Below are 12,936 nucleotides of genomic sequence, written 5' to 3'. Positions count from 1 at the left end.
CACAATCTGTAATCTGTAAGAGTGACAATTGGAGTCTACTGAGATCTACCCTCTCTTACTTTTTTTGTGAAACTACTCCGTCTTATTTAATGGGACAAGTTCACAGAACAATTAAATTAATGGGATGCAATAGGACAAGAATGCAATGTGGTATTATTATTTGTTCTAGTTCAATCACCTAACTTTTAATATATTAAAATATTATTAGATCATATATATGGGACATACATATAAATAAACGTTAGATGAACATGAAAAACGATATTTTTTTTTACTTTATATGGTGATCTATACATAAATATAGTTTATTATATGCATAATAGAAGTACTTTTTAATAGCTTAATGTTTTTTCTCTCTTACATTTCTCCCCTCCTTCTCCCTCTCTCCTCCACTCTCTCTCCTCTTTCTTAAGTCTTTCTCATCCCCTCACCCCATCCACTTCTCTTTCTTAGGAAGGGAGAGAAAGAAAAAGAGAAATGATGAAGAAAGAGAAATTAAGTCCGTTTATATTAATTGCTTATTGCTCTTGAGTGTCATTGTTGGAAATATAAGATTAGATCAATGGAAAAATAAAAATTGAGAATAACTTGTTGTGTCGTGGTGTGGAGGTGTCAGTGATGAAAGTGATTTGTAGACAACCTTGGTGCAAATGGTATAACTTTATTCTCTCCATAAGGCTTCCCCTCAGCTACTGTTTTCTTCTTGCACTGAGGAGAATAGTATTGGAGAAAACAAAAAGATAACTCAGTAGCAGAACAAAGATGATATCTTTTCTGTATATATTTATCTCACTATTTCCGGCGGCGTTTGTCTAAGGATCCATTGGAAATAGTATCTTTATCCGCACGACTCTTACCGACGGCATAAATGTCGTCGGAAATGGGTATTCTTTTTATTGTTTTTTCTAGTTACCCACTGCTATTGTAACAACATCATAAATTCCACAAAAAAGAAACCTACAAAATTAAGCTAAAAAAATAATATAGAACCTGCAAGCACGAAACTGTATTCATATAGAAACTATATAACTAATATATCACCCAAACATTCAAACAAAAAAGATTAAGTATGGCAAATTAGAACTAGTGAATATTTTATTATCAAGGTTTCTACTAAGCTTTCTTACAAGCTTCAACCTAAATCAGTTTTACATTGCAGAGCTTAACCTGTAATACCAAAACACGAACTTAATGAGAAAAAAGTATTGGTCTTTTTGATAAACGTGTATATATAGTAAATTGAAAGAAATCAAAAGTACTCTATAAGAAATTCAACAATGATACTTTTCGCGGCTGATTTCCCGGCTGAAACCCGGCCGGGTGAGTTGGCAAGCCAACCCGGCTCATGACGTGGGAGTCACTTTAAGTTGGATTTTGAAGGAATCTAATATTGGTCCCTATATTCTAATGTAATTACTGTTAAGGACTTTCATAAAACCGAGAGAAAGTCGGATTTTCTCATCAAACTTTCCCTTTCACGAACCAGGCTCCTCCATAACCAAGCTAGGGTTTCATTCACCATCTTAACCCAACAAATCTGAAGCTCGTTGCAGAGAAAGAATCAACCGGACATCACTTAACAGGTAAGTTTGTTTGATTTCTTCTTCTTTATATCTCTACCTCTCTTTCTCTTTGCTAACTCTCTGTCTAACTCTCTCCCTCTCTCTCTCTACAGTTTTGAAGGGGAAGTCGACTTTCTTCATCTCTCTACAAACCAAGGTGAATTCCATGCCTCATTTTATTTGAAAGTTTCATTGTTTGATAGTTTTGGTTTGTAAATTTGTGAAATACTTTTGATTTTGCCCTAATTTGTGCCCTAAATGTTGTTTATGATGAAATTGAATAATTTTGCCTAATTATTATTGTGTAATAATATGTTCGATATATGTTGGAAGTGTGACGATAATGTTCAAATTGACTGATTTTGCCCTAAATTGAACCCTAAATGTCTTATATTTGATCCAAATTGGTAGAATTTGTCGTAATTGTTGTGTAATAGGTTTTATATATGTTTCAAATGTTATGCAAATGTTCCAATACTTCTGATTTTTCCATAAATTGAACCCTAAATGTCTTATATGTGATCCAAATTGGTACAATTTGTCGTAATTGTTGTGTAATAGGTTTTCCAGTTCAAACCAATTTCTCCCCCTCTTGGACCTCCTCCTGTACTCAGTTCAGGGATTTACTACTCAAAATGAAGCTTACGGTAGCAGTGACGGGTTTTCCGGTTCAAACCAATTTCTCCCAGCACCGCCACCACCAGAACTACTCAAAATGAAGTCTAATTCCTTCTTATATCTACTTAAGGTTTTCAATTTCCTTTTCCTAAGTTTTTATTTTCAGTGCAAGTGTTTCTATATTTACAAAGTAGTTACTTGAAATGCAGGCACCGGCGAGGATCGATGTGGTATACTAATCTTCGACTGAACTTCATGACTATCAATACATATCAGCTGGAGGTTAACTGAATTCCTGGAGAGATGGTGCATTTCTTATCTTAATGTGAAGATCAAACACATATCAGCTGAAAGTTAACTGACTATCAAGTGTTTCTTGCTTTCTTTCTTTGCTTGTTCAAACACATTATCAACACCTCTATTTTAAACTAGAAAAGGGAGCCGCCTATAGAGCCATTCAGTTGGGGAGGAGAGAATGACAGATTTTGTTAGAGAGACAAGGGTTGTGGCATTCCTAGTATATGTCCAGCCTATACTTAAACCTCGGTATTAACTGTTGAACATGAACACAACTAGGGAGGCTTCTTCGTCGATTTGCAGCTCCTTTCAATTGGTTCCACGATTATGGAAGGTTGAGAGATAAAGAGGGATGAAAACGATGGCAACTTGAGAGAGATGATGCTGGTTTGCTTATAAATGTTGTAAGATTGTTCTCCTACTGTAATCCAACTTTTATTTGATGGTTTCTTATGATAATTCTTCTTTTACAACCAATTATGGTGATTTTCCTGATTTTTGTCTTCATAGTTATGTCACTTTCTTTGATTTTTTTTACATTCATGAAGATTAGATGCAAGACTATATATATGTTTAGTGTATTGTAACCTCTGTGCCCCGAAGAACTTGACATTTTCCTCTTTAATTTTTACCATACTTTTTGAACAAAGCCTATAAGGACTGTTTCAATTAGAGCATTAACATTTCAATTACAAGAAGAGAATAACCAAATACATGGGATTAAACCAAAGCAAGATTGGATATAAAAATACTGAAACAATGTCTATTTATACACAGAAAAAAGTAAAAGATGAACCACATCCCATGTTTGTCTAAACTCATGTTCGTCTAAACATTAATAACTCGCTTCGACCAACATTAGGAACACCACAAATCTTAGGCCAACAGTTTCTCAGTCCTACCACCACCAGCAACTTGACCAACCATGGCTCTGCACCCACTTGGGGCAAGCTTCTTTGCTCCCGGTGAGAGCTTGATCCTGAAAGCATATTCACATATTAGGAAGTGATGGCATATCTTAAGTAAGCTAAGAATGATACAAACGAAAAATTAAAAGTCGATAGACAGACAAACGATAAACCAGTAATATTCCATCGTTGATCATCAAAAAAGAAAAGTAATATTCCTTCGTTTATTTATTATGTAATAAAGTTATCCATAAGTTAGAGAAAAAACGGAAGTTAGGAAAATGGACCTACTAACCAAGAACTGAATATGCACATGTAAGAGGGTGTTTGATTTTTGCACTTATTAAGTGATTTTCATTTAATAAGTGCAAGCCGGCAATTTTAGGCGGTTTATTTTTTCATTTAATAAGTGAATATCACTCGTAAGTAGGGTCAAAGTAAGTGCAAAAAAGTAAGCTCAAATTTGGAGCTTATATTTTTGCACTTACTTTTTAAGTGCTAAAAAAGACATTTCTATCCCTACCGAATATAATAATTACCAATATAATTATAACTAAACAGAAAATCTTAAACAATCGATAAGTAAAAAATCTTTTTATGACTTCATCAATGACCCTTTTCCTTCTTTACTCATTCTTCACCTACATATCCGCGATTGGCGTTTCTTCACTTTCATTATTACTTATGAATGAATGAAACATCCCAATTTGTTAAATATGGCATACCTCAAATGTTCATAGACCTGTTCTTACAAAAAATAAACAAAAACAAGATGAACACTATTAGTAATTGCTCTAATAACCAACTAAGGTGATAGTTGAAGGTCGAATTCCTAAAGCATCTATATAAACAGCAAAGAAGAACTCTAACCAGTAACCCCAAAATCACCAGCTCTAGATTAATTTGGAACCACATAACCCCAAAGCATACAAAGTTCCCTCCAAAATTAGAACTGAAGCGGGAATCATCATCTGTACTTTCACACCAAGCTGCTTTTTGGGGGTTATTTGATGCCAAAACAGAGCTTGAAATCTCTACAAGTTGGTGTTTCGGTTTGTAGAAATAGAGAATTAGCAAGGAGAAAGAGCTTGAAATCAAACAAACTTACCTGTTAAGTGATGTCCAGTTGATTCTTTCTCTGCACTGAGCTTCAGATTTGTTGAGTAAGATGGTGAATGAAACCCTAGCTTGGTTTTGGAGGAGCTTGGTTCGTGAAAGGGAAAGTTTGATGAGAAAATCCAACTTTCTCTCGATTTTATAAAAGTCCTTAACAGTAATTATATTAGAATATAGGGACCAATATTAGATTCCTTCAAAAACCAACTTAAAGTAACTCCCATGTCATGTGCCGGGTTGGCTTGCCAACTCACCCGGCCGGGTTTCGGCCGGGAAATCAGCCGGGAAGAGTATCATTTTAATAGAAACGGTACTAGGTACTATGTACTAGGTACGATTAAGTTCGTTGAAATTTGTGATTTGCTTATGAGATTACTTGTAGCTCATTTGGTTAAGCATGAGATTTAATATCCGAGTCTTACAAACTTGGTACGAAAAAATCGATAATTACTTTACATTTTTAATTGTAAATGGTTTTGCAATTATACATGCATAGTAGCAAAAGAATTCTTTAACAAAAAAGTTTGAGATTTGAACTTGGATCTCTTGATGTTAGAAGGGGGGTAGGGTCAAACCAACGAACAACAATAGTTGTTTGGTTAACACTGTCACTACTCTAATTAGATTTGTTTGCACAAACTGAAAACTAGAATGCATTACTCTCCTTAATGTGCCCCCTTAGCCCTGATGCCCCAAGCGAGGCTTTGCCTGCCTGGGCTTCAGGGCCGGCTCTGGTACTACAAGAGTCCTTGCATTTAATATGATATCGATTTATCTTCTTCTGTCCTACCTTAATTGCATTTATATCCTTAAACACAAGACAATAGAGGATAGATTCCACCTCTACCGTGAATTAAATTTGTGACTTCCGAATTTTCGAAGTAGATGCATAACCAACTGGTCGATTAGTTGCTAGCAGGTTTATCTTAGAGTTCCAGAAATAAACAAAAAAATAACAATTTAGGAAAAAATATTTCCTATAAGGAGTTTAGATTAGCAATGAAATAAGATGAGTTTTTAGAATTTTAGTCCAAATGAGTAATCCCGCATCCTTATAAAGAGAGGAATTGACCAAACCCCCTATAACTTTTTGGGTTATTTCTATTTAGCCCTCTAGTTTTTTATTAGCCTCATTTTTAGCCCATTGCTTTCCGTAAGCTTAAAATTGTCCTCCTTTCCGTAAGCTTAAAATCGATATCATGGCCGCAGTAAACCTGTGGTACTCATAAAAAAAAGATATGTAACTTTCTTGAGTGAGCAACCACACAACCTGAGATTTAGAACATAAAAGAATGACACCTAATGTTGCCATTTGAATAATTAAAACAAAGAAATACTATCTATTACCAAAGAAAACTTTGATGGACTCAAGAAAGAAATAAAGAAGTTATCAGAAAACAAATAGAGTCTATACCAAGGACAACTTTGATGGACTCAGGAAAGTCCACGAAATGTTCCCACATGTAGCAACACCCTTGATGAACAAAACCATAACCCTTCAAAAACAAATTTGTATATGATAAACCGTTTGATATATTCGCCTATGGAGAACCTCCTTTATATAATTGACATGATCAAGCAAAAAGAGCAAATCTAAATAAGAAGAAAAATAACCATTATCAAACCCTAACATAAATTCCTACCAAAAACTTAGTTTTGTTTCAACTCATAGATAACACAAAATCATTTTTCTATGAAATCGATTTGGAAACCCTATATTCGCTTGTGTGTGAGTATATGTGAGAGAGTGAGACGAATAGAGAGCGGCAGAAGAAAAGTGATACCTCGGGGTGGTGAGACGAAGCCCTAAAAATCAAAGTTGCCTTTATTACATCTTTATTCCTCATGAATCCATTATCACCATCTTGTCGGTAGTATTAATTGTGGAGTAATCATTATTCTTTATCTTCCTCACGTTATCTCTCTCTTTCTCTCTCTCTGTGTCTCCCTCTCGATCAAAGTAGTGTCATAGTGGTGATTTATATAGCTGTCTATAATTGGATTTTCTGTGTAATACTAATTTATTGCCCAGTACTAGTATTAATTAAAGACTTACTGTATTAACCTCTCATCACTCTCCCGTTCTCTTATAGCTTATCCCGCCTTTGATTATATTCCAATACATCTCATGGTCAGAATTCAATGGCCCTCCAAATTTAAAGAACTCCCAGGGTGAATGATATATGCACTCGGGTATATGGTACTAAGACATTGAATTCTGAATGTGAGATTTATTGGAATGAAATCAAAGGTGGGATAAGCTATAGGAGAACGGGAGAGTGATGAGAGGTTAATACAGTAAGTCTTTAATTAATACTAGTACTGAGCAATAAATTAGTATTAGACAGAAAATCCAATTATAGACAGCGATATCAATCACCACTACGACACTATCCTGATCGAGAGGGAGATACAGAGAGAGAGAGAGATAACGTGAAGAAGATAAAGAATGATGATTACTCCACAATTAATACTATCATAGAAGAAAAGTTTCATATAAAACACACATTATCTGTAAATAAAATAATGAGCTTCATATAAAACACACATTATTTTATTTGCCCAAAAGATTTGTATTATATTTAAAGAGAGCTTCGGAAATTCAATGCAAAATACACATTATTTTGGTTACCTACTAAACCCTAACCCTAAAAATTATTTTGGTTTCTTTACTCATTGGGATAATTATTACCCTAAACATAAGAAGAAGATTTAAACAAATTTAAACTAAATCAAAGCCGTAACTATTCATTAAACAGGGTAAACTAAAACCTTACTAACATGTTAAACAAAATTAAAGCCCTTAAACACCTTAAACAAAGCCCTAACTCATTGAGATAATTATTCCTCATGACATCTTACTAACACCTTAAACAAAATTTGCAATAGGGTAAACTAAAATAGATTGAGTTTCTTTAACTATTCATCAAAAACTAAAATAGGTTGAGATTCTTGAAACCATGAGATGGAGAATCGAGAGAAACAGAGGGAGAGAGAGAGATAGGGAGAGAGAGACAGAGAAATACCTGCGCTGAGATGAGTGAGCTTGAGAGAAGATTGCGTGAGAGAGGCAGAGAAGGGTGCGTGAGAAGAATAGGTGGGATTGGGAAGGATCTGTTTGGGGGAAACATTCAAAAAATGCATCTTTACAAAGATGCTCCTTGTTAACGTTTGGACCCTTAGATCACTTGGGAAGTGAATCCGGGCCATTAACATTTGGGAAATTAAATTCCAACCATCAGACATATACCTTTGAGGATAAATCTCAGCCATTGGGAGGAGGGGAAAAGATACCCTCCTCTCTTATTATATAGATAAGTAAATGCGCGCGAGTAAATAAATCAAACACATATTGATCCTAGTATGGCCCCTAGTCCTAAAAGATCTAATTTTCTTAGAATTCTTCTTGCTTTCACCTTAGTTCACCGGGATCGCCATCCTCGAACCTCCATTGAGTTCTCCCACTCGAATCCGGATCCCATCCTTGAGTTTCTTCAATGGACTCATAGACCCTAAACTCTAATTACAAGACTTGAATGATTCGCATATCGTATAAAATTTGAAATTAAAATTATTACAACTTGCACCCGCTTGTGCTTAAAACAAGAATGAAAGAAAACAACTTTTTATGGCCATACTAGTTTCCGCATTCACATCACATGCATTCATATAATATTCTAGGCTATCAATTATATATGCATGATTATTCGGGAGATACTTTTGTCGACATCTCTATGTCACATACGGACCTTAAGTCTACATTCGAAAAATTTGACTAATGTCGCGTTTCGGTTTTATCTTTAATGATTTTCAAAATCAATTTTAAAGAAAAAACTCCATTAGGGCCTTGGTAGGGCCCGGGTCAACCCAGAAAAATTAGGTTTGACTTTTAATCATTTCAAAAATCAATTTTAAGAAAAACCCGTTTGGGGCCTTCGGGTGGCTCGGAACAATTTCGCTAAAGTTTGGGTGGAATCGGGAGAAAAACCGCTCTTCCGATGGAAAACTCCCACTCGGGTCAAGGCCCGAAAAATCTCGTCCCGCGGTCCTAAGCCGATCTCGGAATGGCCCGGGACAAGTCTCGGTCAAGGCCCAAGACCCTAAGGTCAAGGCTCAATGGGTTTGTCCAGGCCAAAGGCCTAGGTTGTGCCTTGGTACAACCCAAGCATGGTTCGACCTTAGGGTAACAGCTTAGGTCGTGCCAAGCATGGTTTGCCCTAGGCTGGACGCATCTTGGTCTTGGTCTGGGCTTGGACGTGTCTGGCCCAAAGCCGAGCCTATCAGGACGTCTCAGACCAAGGCTGAGACGTCCTAAGCCGTCCCAGACGCGTCTGGTAGAAGTCAGAGATGCTGTTGGATTTCCTGGGGCGCGTCCCAGACACGCCCAGAAACTTGGGCACGCACTTCCCAGACTCCGAGTTTTTTTTTTCTTTTGCTTCTCAAGCTGTTGTTCCATCCTTTTATAATACTTCTAAAAACCCAAATTGGATTTTCAAACAACTTCTAAAATCAATGAAAATCAACTCTTTTGAAAAACTTTTCAAAGCCGAAATCAATCAAAATCGAATCTTTTGAAACTCTTTTCTATCATCAAGTTTGAAATCAACTTGACCAACTTTTAAATCCCATTCAAAACTAAACAAATTGATGTCTAAAACTACTTTTAGACTTATCTATGTATCTAAACAAACATAGATTAGTATGAAACTTAGCTAAAATTAGCTACGTGCAAGAGGCTCTGACGGCACTGTAAAATTATGGCGTCTCCTAGTGTTCTAAGCAGAATCGCAGATATCTAATGTCTAACACTAGTATCCCCAGGGTCTCATGCATGAGCTAAGAAAGAATTAATTAAATAGAGATTGTTACCTTAATCGCTTTTTTTCCCCCGAACCTTTACGGTTGAATAAGAAGACCAAGAGCTCCAATTGTAGATCCTCTACTTGAGACACCCAGCAACCAACTTTATCTTCCTTCTTGTTGTTAGCTAGAACACCAATGGTGGTTAGAGTTCCTTCTTCTTTAGACTAGATAGATAGTTGGAAATTTTTCTCTCTTTCTCTCTCTACTTGATGTTGTGGAGTTAGAAAGGTTCTTGAGAATTTTCCACCCTTAATTAAATTATAATGAAGCATTATATAGAATCCCTATGTTAGAGTCCAACCCTAATTAGGTTTCCTAAAAGTCAAAATAGAAGTAGAATAAGGATTTGATCAAAATAGAAACATGTTTCTATTTTTCTCTCTTCCTTTAATATGGCCGGCCAGACTAAGTCCTAATAGAGCAAATCTGGCCGGCCCTAATAAGTTTGTCGGCCAAGCATTTTCGGCCTCTATAATGGGCTTTAAATTTCCTTTTAAGCCCTGAATACCTCTTTATTCGGGCCTTCGTACTATCTTTGCCTTGCCTTGCTCTAAGCCTTTTTGACATATTTATGGGTCTAATCCATGCTCATATGTCTCATTCCTCTAGTCATATCTTCTGATCAAGTCGACACTCTTTGGTGTAACCCGATGTACGATCCGGACGAAGTTAGCCGAAAATCGCTTTATGATTCGATGATTGTAGTTGGTTTCAAGCTAAACACTACGATCCCTAAACATCCCGACTTGATGATCTTCTTTATCAATTGTCCTATCCGCAAGGTGCTCGCATTGCATCTTTGCTCGAAAGACATCTCCTTCAGTTATAACCGTTAAGTGTCTAAAAAATCGCATTCAAGCGTCTAGAAGATCTATTCTCATCAATCCAAGAGCTCATATTACTTACGAAGGTTCCCCCGCTTTCAGAATATAGATGTAACATCTTAAATTCTGATAGGATAGTCGTTGTATCCCGAAGGCATACACCCTAACCGTTGGTACTGTTACGGGGGCGTAAAATGTCTTCAAGAAAGACAATTTATTCTTTCCTCGACTCCATATATTTCCCTTCTTACCTTCCATTAATTTTGTCTATCTCGATTAATCCGAAAAAAGGATTACTGATATATTAGAATCCGCTTATAGTCTATCTCTCTATAACTTAGAGAAAGGAAGTTCCCTACTTCAACCCAGATTCTGTCTTAATCAAGACAAGACAGAGATAAATTGAACTCGACTCATAACTAGAGGAACAACAAGATGAAATTCAAGAAAGAAGTTAGTTGAGGGACACATGAGGATATCTTCAAATACTTACGAGGTTAAGTAGCGCTTCGTTCGACTCTGAGGTAGCCCAGAAGAGTACCCACGAAAGAAAATTTAGGCTCTGAACTCTCACATGAGTTAGGTCTCCTGTAATGACTAGTCTAGGACTCTTCGATTTTTTTCTCTTTCCAAAGAGCTACACATGGCGAGACAACAAACATGCTTAAAATAATCATATATAAAGAACTAAAGCATACATAGGACATTACCAACTAGATCACATGCATCAAAGAGTTTAAGACACTGCAAGGTCACATGCAAATATATTCATTACTAGGTATAACCCGTGCCTTCGGCACGGACTCTCGCGTTAACTGTTCTACGCAATATAAAATGGTGGACATCTTGTTATGAAAAGGGCCGACTTTCAATTTGGATAAAGTAAGACTTCTATTATCACAATTCGTGGATTTCCTCTTAACAAAAACGAACCAAACTAAATATTTGAGAATGTAAATCTAAAAATAAATAACATCGTACACACAAATTAACTTCTACTCAAAAATTAGAATTGGTTGCCGTCATTATAGAATTTCCATCGGGGAATGCTACAATGACAAAAGAAAATTGATTTAATTTATGACTTAATGACTCACCTTCACTAAATGATAAAAATGATAAAAAAAAAAATTCAAAGTTTTACTACGATCTAAACCATTCTTTTACCTGGGTGAGTCATTAAGTCATAGATTAAGTCTTATCGATTGTACATTTAGCATTTCCTATTTTCAAAAACAAAACTACACTATTTGTAACAAAATCATTATTATATACTCTTCATTACCTTCTTTGAAATTCTTGCTTTGTAATTCTTTTAACATTGCATGATTTTTCTTAAGTGTAGAACAAAAAAACGATGAGACCAATATAACAAAAAACATCAAACATGTTTAAGACGATAGAATTATACTCGGAGTGTACGTCTCTTTAGCCTCTCACGCATTTCTCTGAACAATTACCATAAAATCCCGCAAAACACAAAAGTTTTTGTACAATAGTAAATGAAAAGTTAAATTGAGAACAAAGTAATAAATCTGAAATGCCAAAACTACAAAAGAAAAAAACCTGACAAAAGGTTTATACTACTTATCTTATGGAACAAAATTTCCATATGATAAGTTGAAGCACCAACAACTCTGTCTTTTGACCACCACCCCCATTATTATATCCACTAATTCTTCTACTGAAAATATTTTAACTCAAGATCAATATTTGTATCAAAAATATTAAGAATCTTAGCCAATGAATGAACATCAAACGTACTTAAGTAGAAAAAAAAAAAAACCTTAAAAAGTGGAATCATATTATACTCGTAGCTACTTGAATAAACAAAAACCATGAGCAATTTCCTACATTAACAAAATCAAGAGGAAAACGATTACCTTGCCAAAATAACGGATCAAAATAAACAATTACCTTACCAAAATGATGAAGAAATGCTGCCGGCTGAACCCTTCAATGAGTAAAAGGATTTGTTTATGAAGGAGAATGAAAAAGGCAAGTTGAATACCATCTGAAACTGCTGAGGTTTAAACTGAAAGGTTTTTAGAACCTATTGATCTCAATGGGTTGGCTAATATGCAAGACCTAATATCCACAAACTGAAGAGCAATTATATTTTAATTAGTATTAAGATTAGTGGGTGTAATTAAGATGGAGAGGGATCAAAGGTGAAGACGTTAGGATTTTGAAAAGAGGAGAATGACACGCACATTAGAGATAAAAAGGAGTTAAGGGGTTATTGAGATTAATTAATATAATTTGAATAGAATTTTATGAGCAATAAATCACCAAATTAATTCACGTCATTAGTGTTAGGATATGATTAGAAATTAGAGGGATCTAAAGGCTACAATTGGAATTGAACCCACATGGACGGTCATGATCCTTAACAGAAAAGAGTATGAAAGATGAAATCTCAACGCTCTTTAAATGACGTAATTAATGAGTTTTCAACGTTAATATATTTCAATCAAAGAATCCAAAGGCTCGTATTAGTGTTGATCTGGAATAGACGGTTAGATTTATCTCATTGTTTGTCCCAGTCAGCATTTTTCAACTCTATGTTTGTTCCAGTCAACACTCTTCATTCTGTTTTATTATATAGATGTTCAAAATTTTTATATTTAGTCACATTTAAACTCCCTTGTCTTTAAAACATGTGGTCTTGCAGTCATGGTCATACCTCACATAACCAAGCATAGAAGTAGAGAAAGAACAAAAAGGGTATTTTAAATGGTTCCAAAA

General features: G+C 35.4%; 2 long non-coding RNA genes across 2 annotated transcripts; one reads left to right on the top strand and one right to left on the bottom strand.

Moving 5' to 3' along the window:
• Window positions 1-1,438: 1,438 nt before the first annotated feature.
• Window positions 1,439-2,954, top strand: LOC147548765 (uncharacterized). Its single transcript, XR_015238687.1, has 4 exons — window positions 1,439-1,583; window positions 1,676-1,719; window positions 2,124-2,310; window positions 2,390-2,954. It is a non-coding gene; the product is annotated as an uncharacterized LOC147548765 (long non-coding RNA).
• A 160-nt stretch (window positions 2,955-3,114) lies between these two features.
• LOC147548764 (uncharacterized) lies at window positions 3,115-4,627 on the bottom strand. Its single transcript, XR_015238688.1, has 3 exons — window positions 4,494-4,627; window positions 4,111-4,127; window positions 3,115-3,456 (listed from the first exon to the last, which is right to left on the bottom strand). It is a non-coding gene; the product is annotated as an uncharacterized LOC147548764 (long non-coding RNA).
• Between the last annotated feature and the right edge of the window lie 8,309 nt (window positions 4,628-12,936).

This window comes from Eschscholzia californica, unplaced genomic scaffold, assembly GCF_041429995.1.
Source record: "Eschscholzia californica isolate CP2 unplaced genomic scaffold, dmEscCali1.0.p SCAF_3, whole genome shotgun sequence".
Classification (NCBI taxonomy): domain Eukaryota; kingdom Viridiplantae; phylum Streptophyta; class Magnoliopsida; order Ranunculales; family Papaveraceae; genus Eschscholzia; species Eschscholzia californica.
This window is presented reverse-complemented; position numbering and strand designations above follow the sequence as displayed.